Source organism: Callorhinchus milii, unplaced genomic scaffold (genome assembly GCF_018977255.1).
Source record: "Callorhinchus milii isolate IMCB2004 unplaced genomic scaffold, IMCB_Cmil_1.0 Scaffold24, whole genome shotgun sequence".
NCBI classification, from domain to species: Eukaryota; Metazoa; Chordata; class Chondrichthyes; order Chimaeriformes; family Callorhinchidae; genus Callorhinchus; species Callorhinchus milii.
The window spans coordinates 8193380-8209143 of NW_024704765.1; the positions used below are offsets into that span (position 1 = coordinate 8193380).

Here is a 15764-nt window from a genome sequence, read left to right on the forward strand (position 1 = left end):
CCACCCACCCCGCTCCCCCCCCACCCCCCACCCACCCCCACCCTTGACCCCAGCCCCAGCCTTCCCCAAAAATAAGAAAAATATAAATCCGGGTGGGATTTCAGCCCCCAGTGACCTGGACTGAGCAGAACACGATTGTCCTCATCATTAAACGCTGGTGCAGTCAGAGAGGGGTTAACGTGAAAGCGCGTTGATGTTTGACGGGAGACTCCTGGCTGTCAGCAGTCAGGGTCACAGTGGGCCCCAGGGTATTGATTATGCTTTAACACCAATTATCTAATTCAGCTCCCGGGTCTATAACTATTGGAATTTCCGATGTTACAAATATCATCTGCTCTCTCTCTGCCATATATCATCAGCCAACAATCTGCCATGTGCTGAGCTCCGCTCCACTCACTGCCAATCCCACCACCACCACCCCCAGCTCTGCTCCCCACCCCCAACCACCCTACCGCCCCCCCCACCCGCCCCCTCCCCACCCCCACACCGCGGGCCGGACGAGCCACACCTCTGTTCTTACCTGCGTCCCCTCCCACCCACCCTCCCTCAATGTGTGTGACTGTATCGGCTGTCAGGCTAATTAACTCTCGCCATTAATTATTCTCCGGCTGCTTTAAGGGATCGGGTAGCGCGAGCGGGATCTGTGCACACCTTGAACACACGTGCAAGACTAATGATAATCCTTGCAGTCGATATGTCGCCTTAACCCGTCAGAAGGACGTCTCAAAGCGCTTCGCAGCAATTACTATGAAATGGCAAGTGAGACTGTGCATTTGTAGGCAAACACGGCAGCATAACTGTGCACAGCAACGTCCCACAACCAGCCAGGGACTGAAATAAGGAGGAGAGGTCAGTGGGATCCTGGCTGCAGCATTTTCGGAGACAAAGTGACTGTCCCCAAGCTGGTGGTCTCCTCGTTTGGGTGCCTGGTGTGGACGGAGCGAGAGGTTCCAGCACGAGGTGCCTGGAGGAGAGACTTGACTGGAGATGTCAGTCAGTCAGTGGGTCCGTGCGAGAAGTTGAGCGCCAGATCCTACTCACATTACCTGAGCGACTGCCTCAGGTAAAAGGGAGCCATTTGTTCACACTCAAAGCACTTGACCTTTCAATCATCTCCCTCCCATTATCTCCCCGTCACTGGTTGACAGCTGCACGCGCCAGCCACATACACACCAGCCACACACCCGCTCCACGCCACCCACATACACGCCACCCACATACATGCCAGCAATATACACGCCACCCACATACACGCCAGCCACATATATGCCAGCCACATACAATCCAGCCACGTGCATACCAGCCACACACTAGCTACATGCCAGCCACACGGCAATAACTGAATGTTACCGACTGGGAGGTGCAGCCAGCAATTCGCTCTGATTCCTCTGCTCTGTACAATAGCCGAGCTTCAGTGTGTCTAACACAAAGATTGAAAGCGTTGATAGTGTTGAAGCAGAGGCCGAGCCTGGACACTGAGCACGCGAGAAATCAATACATCAGGCTACAGGCAGATCAATTACTGTCTCGGGGTGAAGGCCTTCTCCCAGTTGCCTGCACAGCCCATTCTCCCCCATTCAGAAATAATCTCCAGAGACCCTGCACAGCATATGGGCCAACGCTAGACACCCAGAGCTGGTGAACAGTTGGCTGCTTTTCCCCTCCTACCCCTACCCTCCCCGCCCTCCCGATCCCAACCCCCAGCTCAGGCCCAAATCCTCGACTGTCCAGCGCCTTGGAACGTTCTCCCGACGTGAAAGGCGCTGCACAAATGTAATTTGTTGTTGCTGTTGTTTGCTTGCGGCAGCCTAAATTAATTCACTTCGGACATAAGGCGCGTGTCTGAGCGTGTGACGGAGTAGTGCGCGCGTGTGAGAGAATGTGCGTGTGCGAGAATGCGTGCGTGTAAGTACTATGAGCCGTTCCCTTCATGGCTCGGTGTGGTGCAAATAGCCTGCCGGGTTCAACTACAAATACACAGTCACTACACTTCACAGGAAGTCCCCGGGAAGCGCTTTGGGATGATTTGGCGTTGTTGGCGCTGGGCCGAGGATCAGGATTATTGTCCTCAAACCGGTGAAAAATCAGCGGCAGTCTCCCTCGGGGGAAGGGAGGGGGAGGGAGGAGGAGAGAGGGGGAAAGCACCCGGAACTAAACTCAATATGCATTTGCGGTGGTGGGTGGGGGGGTGGGGGGGGGAGAGTCCCTTCACCCTTTTTCTTTCCAGCGCCCGATCAAAGGCTCCGCGAGTGGGAACCTTAACAGCTGCAAATTAAGACGAAGCATTTTGTCATTAACACTCGCTGCTGGTCAATGAATCAAACAAACACATCGTCTCTGAGAGAGACAGGAAGCGATGCGGAGAGGTGGGGGTGGTGGTGGTGGGGGGGGGGTGTTGGCTGGGATTGTGTGCTGCAGCAGCCTTCTGCAACACAACTACCAAAGCCCCCAAAGCAAAGCCCCTGTCCCTTACCCTCTCCTGACCCAATTTCCCTCTGAGCTTACACTCATTGTCACTGACTATCTGATTTCTTGTTTCTTTCCCCCGCCTGGGCAGCAAGTGCTCAGTTATGTGCGGCACGGTTCAGTCTTTTGCCTGTCCCCAAGCCTGGTCGGGTCAGGCAAACGTTAAGGCTTTTGTCAAGGTGATTAATAGTTCTTTATATCATCTTTAATTCACTCACTAATGACTGAGTTCCCGGACGCTGAGTAATCAGGTGATATATGTGCTGAGTCTATACCTTATGGCAGAGGTGAAAATCATTTAGACAAGTCAAATATTGTGCCGGGAACAAATGACTCTCTCTCTTAATAAAAATTAATGAATTTTTCCAGCGCTTTGCTAAACGAAGCTGTGAAGGCTGGCGATGGGGACAAGCGGTGCCCAGTAGGACGTTCGCTTGCAATCCAGGGGAGGGCCGAGCGGCTGTCTGTGCTCGACGCACACAGCCAAGGCATGTTGGTTTAACAATGTCTGTGTCAGGTCCCTCGCCTGCTTCCTTTGTTAGCTCCAGCGGCAGCCACAACAGCAACAACAGCGCCCTTCACGCAGGGTTGGGTTGCATCTCGGAGCGCTGGAACCGTGGCGCCCTGAGCTGGGCAGGAAAGGGTTGGTGACCGCAGCCACAGTCGAAGAGGAAAGTCCTCAGGTGACATCTGAAGACAGGCGAGGGGGAGGTGAAGGCAAAGGGTTTGAGGGCAGGGAGTGACAGATTCCGTAGCTACTGGAGTTTCTCTCCCGGTGTCTTCAATCCTTCAGATTAAGCGCATTTTGGGATGTGACAAATTGTGACTGTGTATTTTAATAATAATAATAATAATAATCCTTGGATTTGATATAGCACCTTATCGCCATCGTTGGGACTGTAGTAGTCTCAAAGTGCTTCACAGAATATATTGTAAAGTGGATTGACTGTGTATTTTCCGAGTGAAACGTGGGGGCCATTTTGCTTTGCGGCATCTTTAAGGTCCACCTGAGCAGGTGGAGATGGGAGCTAGGGTTTAACGTCTCGTGCTGAAGAACGGTCCATCTGACAATGAAACACGTTCCCCCCTCCCCAAAAAGGGGGGGAGGGGGGGAGACGGGGGTTGAACCTTCAACCCCCTTAACTCCGACATGGGAGAATGTTCTCCTTATTCCTTATTGCGGCAAATTTGCAAAAGCCCTTGAAAAATCCTTCAAAAGTTATAAATGAGCTCTCTTAATCTCACAAGATATAACACAAATCCAAAAGGATTCACAATTGTCCTCCCGAAACCAGGCCTGACGAGAACGGCTAGGAACTGCCCCACGGGAGCTGGCAGTGGGATATTTTCTGATGAGAGTCTGGCAGATGAGCTGTCTCTGGGGTTGTTTATAAAAGGAAAGTGCAACCTCCAACCATTTTTGATTTGCGACTGCAAAAAAAAATGTTACACAAAAAAATATTCCAGCGATATTTCCCAATCCGCAAGGTCAGAGTGCGTCAACAATGAGCATTCATCCTACCCACGGAGAGAAGAGATACTGTCCTTTCTCTCTTTCCCCTCCGCACTCGCACAAACACCCGAACCCCCCCCCCCCCCATCCACCCGACCTCCCGCCCACCCCCCTTCAAAAAAACACCCAGCCAGGATATTTAACCGTTCGCTCGCTGGCCAATTCTGCTTTCATCGGACACTGAAAAGATGTGAGGGGTTGTTAAGGGCACTAGATGTAGCCTGAGGGTGAGCACAGCAGTGGATGTGCATTAACCACTGGCTGGAGGAGAACAGGGGGAAGTAAATCACATTTGCTCAGAACAATGAGGTTTTAAGAGAAACAAGCCTTGATAAAAATTACTGTGGCACATCAGGTCATCTCAGCAGCCTAGCCTGGAGCCATTATAAAGGAAAGACAACTCAGGGGCACCCGTGTGTAACATATACAGCGCGTTTGCACCCCCCACCCCCACCCACCCCCAATCAGCTCGACGAGGGAGCCAGTGAGCAGTACCCTAAGGATGGGATGGAGGAGGGGGTTGAGGAGTTCTGGTTCAGGCTGACTGATCAGTAAAGTGCCACTGCAGTTCATATGTCACAGCCCGGGCTTTAATGGAACACCTGCACGCAGCTCGTCTGTCCGTCCGTCTGTGTCTGTCCCACGGATTTGGATTTGGATTGTGTTAGACAGTTCTTATTGATATGTATAAATTTCAGGTCACCAAGCGGGTGGGAGAGGGTGTGTGTGTTTGTGCTGGGGGAGTGCAGAGTGGTGGTGTGGCGTCCAGTTTACAGCAGTCTCTCAGGTGGTAAGAGTAGCAAAAATGCACCTAACTACTCGAACCAAGAACGTAGGTCATTGACGTTGGTCTTAGGAGAAAGCAGAGAGTTAGATAGAGAGTGACCGAGCCAGGAGGAGCAATCCCTCCCTACCCCCTCCTCCCCCCCCCCCCCCCCCCCCCGGCAACACAATCATGTTTTTTTTGAATCCATTGGACCTTTTACCGTCATCTTTAATATTGTTATTCCTCAGCGATAACAAAGAACACAACGCAACGAGAAAAGCCCATTTGGCCTGTGAAGCCCATCCATTCCCAGACTGTGTACAATCTGCCCTGTCGTAAACTCGGCCTTATTTCTTTAATGTCCTAAGGGAAATGTCTGCAAAAAATAAAAGACCTCCCTGACCTCCCTCAAAGGTAATGGAGCAAAGCTCCAGCATTCCTGTGTCACCTTATCACCTCCATCATTCAACCTGGGTCACTTTCTTTCCGTGCCTGACATTTCGCACGGGTTGACTCCGCGTTGTGCCCGAGAAGCCTTCTAGCGAGTAAAATATACTCCTCGCGTTTGACCCTGCGTACCTAACGCCTCCATTGCCTCGCAGGCGATCGCTGTCAAGCACCGTGACTGCGCCATTTATTGGTCAAGCGCGGTGGCCATCTTGGCTCACTGTGAGGTCCCGCAAACGAATCCCGCGAGGCAGACTCCCTTTTTCTTTTCCAGTCGCGGGTTCGTTGATATCCGTCCTCCTGAAGAACAGGCACAGACAGGACCTGTTTTTTTCCCACCTCTTGTGGGGGGAAAAATGCACCATTTCCTAAAGGATTCGATGTGCTAATTATCACGTTGAAGCTGTTATGAAACGGCATGTTTTCGACCCTCATTTCTGCTGCCTCTCAGCTAGTATCTCCATGGTGTGTGGGCGGTGGAGATGGGGGGAAAGAGTCTGTTGGAAGAGTCTAGCAACTACATCCTCTGTGTATATGGTTTGCATATCGGTTGCACATGCAATTACACAGCTCCTCAAACAGACCTCGAATGTTTCCCAAACACTGTGCTTTACATTAGCTCATTCCCTGCTCTAGTTATCTGCCAGCTTGCACGCTTTCACCCCACACGCACACACACACACGCACACACACACAAACACACACAGTATAACCAAGAATTGTTCTCTACCATTCACTTATAAGGAAAGTTAGGCTGAGTTCTTCTGGACTTTCTGTCTTCTGTCTCACGCCAGCTGTGGGCTCTGGAGAGATTTCACCCTAGGGTAATGTTTGTAGCTCAATTTAGCAAATGTAAGTTAATATTGATTATTATTAATATTTATCATGTTTGTGAAAATGTCTTTTCCCATAGCTATAAATCTGAGGTTTTAATAAACGTCAGGAGCTGCCCGGCTCCGGAGGGAGTAGCAATGAGTGGAATGACAATGAGTTGAAGTGGCAGCATCACAGGCAGGATTTCACTGCGTATGTTACAATCTGTGTATGTTTCAGCCTGGATTACACGGTGTGTGTTACCAGACTGGTTAAGGCTTTGCACATTGCTGGACTGAGCCAGCGCCTCGGGACATCCTCCCGACGAGAAAGGCGCCACCCAAGTGTAAATTATTGTTGTTGGATTAACCCGTGTATGTTACAGTCTGGATTACAACAACAACAACAAATTTATTCACGCAGCGCCTTTCACCCCAGGAGGACGTCCCAAGGTGCTGGACGGTCAGAGATTTGGACCCGAGCTGGAGCTTGGGATCAGGAAGGGTGGAGGGTAGAGGTAGGAAGGTGAGGTGACCGAAGGCACGGTTGAAGAGGAGGGTTTTGAGACGGGCCTTGATGGAGGCAAGAATGGGGGTGAGGCGAAAGGACTGTGGGATGGAGTTCCAAAGAGTGGGGGCACAGAGGTCAAAGACCCGACCACCGATGGTGGTGGGGGTTGGCTGGGAGGCACGGAGCAGGCTGGAGCCCGCTGAGCGGAGGGAACAGACAGGCCGGTATGGAGTTAGTAGGTCACAGAGGTAGGGAGGAGCAAGGAAGTGGAGGGCTTTGAAGGGCACAGTGTACGTTACAGCCTGAATTACACTGTGTACGTTTAGAGAATGGATTACGTGAACATGTAATCCAGTACTTCAGAGCAGAAGTTATGATATTTCCAAACTTCTGCACGGTTGTAAAACTTTAGAACATGTAAACCCCCGAGAACATGGGAAATTTCAGGCCCCAGGCAATTAAAGAAGGAATTTTGGCCCTCTCTCACATCGCCACGCATGCTGCCCTATCCGCAAGTATCAAACCATGTCTTTCTTTCCGATATATTTTCTTAAGTGGTTCTGTTAGCCTGCGGTATGCGTTCGCTCGTTCCAGGTCCACAAAAAAGAATCCTCGCTGAAAGTTCCCCCGAGGAACTGGTCGTGTTCTCAAACTGGGGGATTTTCCAGTTTGATTTAGACCGGAGCGGAGAGAGAGAGAGAGAGGGAAAGAGAGAGGGAAAGAGAGAGAGAGACAGAGCGAGAGCTCATACGGGAGCACATCGGCTTTGAAGAAGGAGTGGGACTGAGCCAGCCCACCCCCTCGAGTCCTATCGTCTTTCCCAGTTCCCCCATTATTAAACACTCGCCTAATTTTTAATTCCTGAAACGATTATAAAGCGACGTTGAGAGACTCCCCTCCCCGGCCAGCTGGGATCCTGGGGGCTTCCGGATGATTCCGCCCGAGAGTGGTGTGGTTACTGACCGCTGTATGCCTCGCTGCTTTTAAAACACGGAATACCGCTTGACAAGAGATGTGTTAACAATTCACGTTCCTTCATTCATTCATTCATTCCTTCGTTCCTTCGTTCCTTCGTTCCTTCGTTCCTTCACTCACTTCCTCACTCACTCACTCACTCATTCACTCACCCAAGGATTGTTGGGTCTTTGCTTCCAATGGTCCCCTGTTAACCCTTTCTCACACAACTACTTTTCCAACACATCCTCTCCCCCCCCCCCCCACCCACCCCATCACCACGGACAAGCCACACATCAGCCCAGCTCAGTCAGTAGTTATCCTCCGCTGTGGGACAGCTGGCTGTGTGCTGTGATCAACCCCTGCCGATCAGGTGGACAGCAGTTTGAGAACTCACCCAACCTATTGCAATGTGGTAGCCATGCACCCGTCCTGTGTACAGAACACATAGAGGATCCATGATATTCAGAGGAAGTAGGCACTGCAACCCATCTGATCCCCTTCTTCCAGAATCCCAACCCTACTCTGCACCCATCGCATCCTCAAACTGTTCGATCAAGTTAGCTCAGCACAGAGTGGGGTTAGAGCCCGCTTCCTAGGAGTTTGCTGGTCTCTGAAGTTGAGTTCAGAAAGAGAGGGAAAGGGGGGGGTGTGTGGGGGAGAAATCAACTGGATTTCCCACCCAGTTTAGGCGCAGGACTGTTATCTTACTACTGGGAAATCACGTGGAATTTGGGAGGAAAAACAAAAACCTTAAATCCAGTTTTAACCTGGATTCCAGATTTTCCGTGCTCCCTTTTGAAATTCAAACCGAGCTTTGGACAGTTTTCTTTTCGAAATTCTGATCTCTCATCAGTTTGAAGACCAAAGCTTTGAGCCTAAGGACATGGAAAATATCAGGGCCGCAAATCGCTATGTAAAGGTCCCTGTTTCCTGCGTCCCCATCCCACCTCCCCTATCCCCCTCTGCCTCCCTCCCACACACCCCAACCCCCCCACCACCCTTAGGTGTTGTGCTACTGTATGTGGATATTGGTGAGGATGGGACTGTGTGGGGGGGTTGGAGGGGTGGAGGAGAGGAGGAGTGAGTCTCTGCACAGGACAGGAAAAAGGAGTCAAGGTTCCAGGTTCCGAGACACGGGGCGTAATGATCAGATCGGAATCAGTGCCTGAACGCAGCGATCCCATTTAATTACCTCGGGGAGGGGTGAGAGGCGTTGGGGAGGGGGGGTTAAGAAAGAAATCCAACACCTCAACGCCAGTCTGGATGTCATGGAAAGTCTGAGACAAGGGGAATATTGTGCAGAGCCTGTGTTTTTCAAAAGCCTTAAACTGCAGTTCGAGCTGGCACATGAAAAGAGGTCTTGTCCCTAGCCTGCGATTTGCCTGAGGTATGATGAAGAAACAGGCATAGAGGATTTTATATATACACATATATACATATATATATGCACTTATTTATATATAAGCTTTGCTCTTTGCCCAACTTCCCTAGGCATTGAATGCCAACCCTTCGCTTTCAGTAGAAAGTGCCATGTACCCATTCCATCAAAGGCTGGTCATAAATACATGCCCACCTCTGGGCTCCTCTCTCTCACAGTTACCACAAAGATGTGATTGTTCATTGCATTCTATTCTGGAGAAAAATGCCTTTACATTTTCAGCCAGAGTATGTGGGGGATGTATTTAATTGGTAAATTGCAAACTACCCTATTCTTGTTGGATCAGATGCTGCCAGGCTTTCTCTCTCTCTCTCAGCCACGAGCATGTTATGTTTTAAAGTCCGGTTATTAAGAGCTTTGCACTGTATATACACACACACACACACACACACACACAGAGCCAAGTGATTGAAGCTCAATACAGTGACTCGCTTTAAGAGCACTGAGATGTACAGTTGACATCAGTGACCGGGAGCCAAGAGAGGGAATCGCAAACCAGGATCCCCTGACCCACCCCTTTCCACACACACACATACACCCCCTCCCTCGAAAGACACCTGAAAGATACAAAATTTCCCCTGCTCTTAGCCACAAGGCCATCCTCCCACCCCTCCATCTGTGCTGCCATCATCGGTGGCTGTGCCTTTAGCCACTACTCCCCTCACATCTGGAATTTCATGTCTCAATCCATCTGCCCCATTCGCTCCCTCTTTCAATCCCAGCTAATAACTTCCTCTTCGGCCACACCTAAGGTCATCTCCCCTCCACCACCGCCCTAGCTCGGTGTTTGGCTCCAGCACTGTGCAGCGTTTTGAGACGCTATCCTACTTGAAGGACGCTGTATCGATGCAAGTCATTGATATACCGAGATACAACTCCTCGAGATCTGGACAGACGGTGTAGTGGAAGCAGAAAGGCTGAGCGAGCGGGCAAAGGCATTGAGAGAGAGAGCGAAAGAGAGCGTGAGAGAGAGAGAGAGAGAGCGAGAGAGAGATGGACAGAGCTATGTGAGTTCTAGCCCTGTGTATACACAGAGAGATGGAACCGCAGCTAATTACTGACTAGTTAGCAAATGATTACAGTCTGCGATGGAACTATAACAAGTACAAATTGCACCCGTTGACTGACTCCGCACAACCACATCTCCAGCCATGTAATCTCCCCCACCCCCCACCCCACCACAAACAGCTCCCTTCCCCACCTCCCCCACAAACCACACCCACAAAACACAGAGCTTTCATTTGTGGCTCCTTAAGAATGTGGTGGTAAACCATAGTGGCTCATCATCGCAGGCCTGAAATTCCACCCGATTTTAGCCCGAGAGGGACGTTTTGTTTTCGAATGCAAACCGAAGCTGCCGTAAAATTCCGTGACATTTTTGAATTCAGCCGTAATTTGGAAGCCGTTTCAAAAAGTCACAAGATTCCTCGCAGCGCCTTGGGATGTCCTCCCGACGCGAAAGGCGCTCTCTAAATGCCATTTGTTTTTGTCGTTCTTGTTGTTGTTTTTCCAGGCGAAGAGGTCCCTTCAGTCCATTTGATCTCATATCTCCCATCGTTCCCCCGACCCACCCCGCCACCCCCCTCCCACCCACTTCACGCCATCACCGCTCGACCATCATCCCATCACAGCGTCGAGCTATTTCCTAAGTGAGTCCCGGCTTTCAAGCCGGCCGGCCGCCCTTCCCGGTGAATTACTTCCTGGTGTTTGTCCCAAAAGTTTGCCTGGGGCTAAGATGAAGTGGAATTTCAGACTTCGGATGGTGATAGTGATAATCCTTGCACTATCACGTCGTTGAGACGTCTCAAAGCGCTTTGCAGGATTTACTGTAAAGTGGGTTGATTGTGTGAGTCAAAGCCAACCATGTTCTAATGGTGCTGTTTCCTCTCTCCTCTGTGTGTGTGTGTGTGTGTGTCCAGGTGACAGTGAGGTGGTGGATAACATGTACGAGACAGATCCCGAGCCACCAGCCGGGGACAGCGGCGAAGAGGAGACCGAAGACAGCATCATGTCCCCCATCCCAGTGGGGCCGCCTTCCCCCCTCCCCACCAGCGACGAGTTCACCCCCAAGGAGGGGTCTCCGTACGAAGCCCCCGTGTACATTCCCGAAGACATTCCAATCCCGCCTGACTTTGAGCTGAGGGAATCGTCCATCCCCGGAGCAGGGTTAGGGATCTGGGCCAGAAGGAAGAAAGAGGTGGGAGAGAAATTCGGCCCCTACACTGGAGCTCAGAGGTCAACGCTGAAAGATCCGAACTTCGGATGGGAGGTCAGTCTGGATATTATCGATCGATCGATCAATCAATCGATCATTGTCGTGATCGGGGTTTATTCAAACTGTCTGATTGCTTTTGTAACGTTAAATCCTTTTTTTTGTTCAATTGAATTTCGCTAGGGGACATTTTGCGTTGGTTTTCTTAAGGGATTTCTTAATTAGGAAATCCGAGCAAGGGGCAAAGCTCCGTTCGGGAAGTGGAAGCACATTTGCCGAGTGGAATGGCCAGGGGTGGGAGGGGGGGTGGGGGGGGGGGATAGAGTCAGGAGACCAACCGGTTGTCTGACACATGCGGAAACCCATCACCGTAGCTTAAGAGTCTCCAAACCAAACTGAGAATTCCATGCATCCCACCGACACGTGGACATCCAAGAGATAGATTGTTGGAATGGAATGCGCCCTCTCTCCCTGGAGGGAAGCATCCAACTGACCTGATTCCGGAAATTATTAGGTGCAGGTTGGCAAGAGCCAAGGCTTGAGGGACCCCGGAGTGTGAGTTGGGGGTAACTGTTGGGAGTCTAACCAGCTAAAATCGTATAGCTCGCCCATTGGGGAGAGAGGGAGAAAGAGAGGGAGGGAAAGGAGGTGAGAGAGAGAGAGGGAGAGGGAGAGAGAGTCCTTTTTGTGGGAGCAACAGTGTTTCGATAAGACCGGGAAAACTGCTCAGTGTCCGTCCTGTGCTGGACAATCCCAGCATTGTTTTCAACCCAACACAACAATGACCATTATATAACGGACACTCACGTGACTCGAGCTTTGCACAATCGTGTTTCCTTTTCTCTCAGGATCCTGCCGTCAGGGCGATATTCCTTCCTTGTGTGTTATACCCTCTCCCCCCTCCCCACTCCAAGACACACGCATATACACACACACACACACACACACCATCGCGTACCAGTGAACTAATTAATATACTCGCACAATACACAGTAAAACCCCGACACCTGCTTCAAGCAACCTAGTGCAGGTACACTGTGTATGGTCCTGACTCCCTGTCTTGCTGCCATCACAAGGGTTCGTAACACTCTCTCATCGAGGTCGTCGGGGATTCAGACTGAGTGTGTCACTCACTCCCACGTGTGCATTACTCTGTGTCACTCAGTCCCAGGTAGTGGGTGGGGGTGTGGAGTTTGAGTGGGAAGGGGGGTGGGAGTGGGGGGGGGGGGGTGGGAGGGGGTTGGCGGGCTTTGGGATGAACAACTGAGGTCCCAGGAAGCTCACAGGGTTAATTCAGACTCATTCTACCAAGACAGAGAATTCAATCTCTCTGGCTGCCTCGCTCCAGGCCATCTCGACTCTCTGCCTATTCTTCTCGGATATAAATGTGTTACAGCAGAAATCACCTATTTAAAAACCATTAAATAGCACTTATTGCGACATAATATTAGAGGTACATTACTCAAAAGCTATTTAAATGAGTCTCTCCCTCTCTCTCTCTCTCTCTCACACACTGCCCGTGTATTCAGGTGAGACACCCGTAAATAGTCAAGTCGTTCACCCCTACACACAGATAGGTCTGACTGAGAGCAGCGATGAGTGAGACATTCCTGTGTGACATTCCGTCTGTCTGTCTGTCTGTCTGTCTGTACTGGCTCCTGAGGGAGTGAGACACCTCCCCCCCACCCACCTCGGCAACAACAACAACAACAACTGATGTCCGCCCTAATTGCGAGCTAGACGGGACTTAAATGAATGGCTCAGTCCAAACAAGAAGATAATAATCTACAACTCAACAAACATAACATTGTTTAATATATAGTTTAATATATCATGCAGAATCTCCTTTGCAAGCCAGCTCAGCTCAGTAACATTGCTTTTAACGTTGTTAGGGAGCATCTGTAAACGGACGACAATAATAATATAATCTTTGCATTTGATATAGCGCCTTATCACGTCTTCGAGACGTCTCAAAGCGCTTCAAGGAATATACTGTGGGTGAAACGCACACAGCGGTTTTACTCTGCGTCACAGGTATCTGAATGCAGCTGAAAAATTGGAAAGGATGTAGAGAGGAATGACATGAACACTAATTTGTGCACAATCTTTAACCTGTCTATCCAATGCCTCTTCCTATTGATAGCTCGGATAGAGGGAGGGAGAGACGGCATGATAAAAGGATCCAGGTGCTATCTTCGTGCTCATGGAGACATCTGCCATATAATAAAACTATAGATAATCTCCAAATTTCAGTTGAAGGACATCTCATGGGTGAGGAAAACAAAGTCCAGATTCTCTCTTTCGAAAAGGATGCGAGGCATTGATTTTTTTCTCTTGCTGATAACATCTATTGAAAGAGTTGGACCCAGGATGGTTTGGCACACCTTAGCGCAGTACAAATATTCCAGCGATTCACCCAGGTATTTAATCGACCTTCCCAGGCTTGAGCCAGCGCACAAAGCCTCACCTCGCTGGCCCCCTTACCCGAGCAGATCGCGGCAGAGGAGTCCGTCTGACCCACTGTACCTGTGCTGGTGCTCTTTAACGCTGCGTGTTTGTGTAAAAATAAGTCATCTCCTCATCTCTCCCTTTTTGGCGATGGCCATAAATCGATACCCCAACCCCTTCCATCGCGCTGCTTCTTATTTAACGTCTTCACTGTTGGATAAGGCTCGTTTCAAAGCACATTGTAAGTCTATAATGACGTTGTCTCTTATTGGCGGGCTGGTGTGTCTCAGACGCACCGACCTCTGCCTTGTAAAAGTGCGTGGTGATAAGTCGTAGCAAGTACTTCCAACCCAGGCTTGAAACCTGCCCCAGGGTTTGCTTCAAGAGACAGTGTATTGGAACCCATATCTCCCCCTAGCGGCCCAGTGGGAAATCACACTGTTTGGTGTGACTGACCCATACAGCCCAGGGCAATCTTTGTGATCCAGTCATCTCCCACCCTTCCTTCCTTCTCTCTCTGCTTCCCTCCCTCTGTATTGCACACCCAGTGATTCCTTCCCCCTTCCAATCACGCACCTGAGTCTGACCATATCTTTATCTGGTCTTGGCTATGTTATGGATCCATTGAAGGACTCACTATCTACTCATTCAGTATCCCACACTGACTCCGTGTCCTTATCCGAAGCTCCTCTGTTTCTCTCTAACCTGTTGACTCAAGCAGAGATACCGTCGCTCAAACACTCACTTGTGTTGATGTGCTTTGGTGGGTTGAAGCTGCAGTTTATTGATTTCCTGTCCTGTACGTATCGAGACTCATGGACCGAAAGATAGCCTCAGTTCCTGCTGGAGAGAATCCACCACATGCTCAAAGCTGACAACGCCTGCCAGGTACACACCGCCACTGCGAGGATGTGTGACTAGGGTAAACAGATGCCAGCTTGGCTCGGGTTGGTAGCACTCTCGCCTATTGAGTCAGAAGATCGTGGGTACGTCAGGACTTTGAGCTGACAGCCCAAATTTTGAGCTCTGGCACAGTATACTGGGGGCACTGCAGTGTTGTTGGCGGCACTGTCCTTCAGATGAGATGTTGAATTGAGGACCCAAATGGCTCTGAACAGGTGGATGTTACTGATCCTGTGGCGCTATCAGAAAAAGAGTGACTGAGACACACGTGACGGGGTACACGTTCCTACGAAACAAAATAAAGTAAGTCGGCCACTCCATCCACGACTGTTTGTGGGACGCCGCTGTGCGCAATTGGCTGCCGCGTTTCGCCCGCAAAACACGCGGTCAATTCACTTTGCTGTATAATTCCGCTAGTGACAGTGGTACGTGTTGCAGCGGAACACGGGACAGACATACATGTGACCCAGGTACTGACTCTCTGAAGCATTCCTTTGTCCTCTTATCCCCGTGTGACAGTTAACGTTCATGTCAACAAGGGCGGGCTATTTAACCTCCAACTTAAACACCCTTAAATATTGATCTCACTCGCTATTCCCCCCCCACCACCCCCACCACACACCCCCCCGCAATAAACTAACACATCCACCCTCTCATCTCCGTTTGTTGCAATGAAAGACTTTTATTTGGATGGTAACTGTCATCCGGCAGCATTCAAAGGGGCCATTAATAATATAGGTGTTATAATTGACCTAGTTGATTATTAATAGAGTTTTCAAAGTATTGTCTGCAGCTTCCTGCATGAATCATCTGGGGTTAGATGTGTCATATGCCCAGTCATTTGTCTATTTATTAACCCTACGAAGGTGTCTTAGTTAACTAGTTTGCCTTCACTTCCCTACACCCCCAACTCCTCTGTTTCTCTAGTCAGGTTATTAATCAAAGTGTCGGAGACTCTGAACCCCCACTCCACGTTGACGATCCAGCTTGGGGAGGGGGGGGGGGGGGGGGTGAGGGGGCAGAGCTGCATTGTCGGAGGCGCAGTCCTTTGGATGAGGCGTGCAAAGAAATTCCCGCCTGTACCTGTTGGAAGAAAGAGGCGAGTTTCTCGTTTGATGTCCTGGACGAGAATCCCACGGATAACATCGGTCATTGACTTCGCGGCTGTTTGCGGGATGTCATTGTGCGCAAGATTGGCTGCCGGGTTTGCCCACAGAACACGCAATCATTCCACTTTACGTTAAAACCCCGTGAAGCACTTTGGGACGTCCTCCCAACATGAACCGTATAG

The 15764-nt window shown here is 50.3% G+C and overlaps 1 protein-coding gene across 1 annotated transcript in view; it reads left to right on the top strand.

Moving 5' to 3' along the window:
• Window positions 1–10999: 10999 nt before the first annotated feature.
• prdm16 (PR domain containing 16) overlaps window positions 11000–15764 on the top strand; it is a 113557-nt gene continuing 108792 nt past the window's right edge. Inside the window, exon 1 of the mRNA XM_042343565.1 lies at window positions 11000–11179. The gene's annotated coding sequence lies outside the window, so the exon portion shown is untranslated. The remainder of the gene's footprint in view (window positions 11180–15764) is intronic.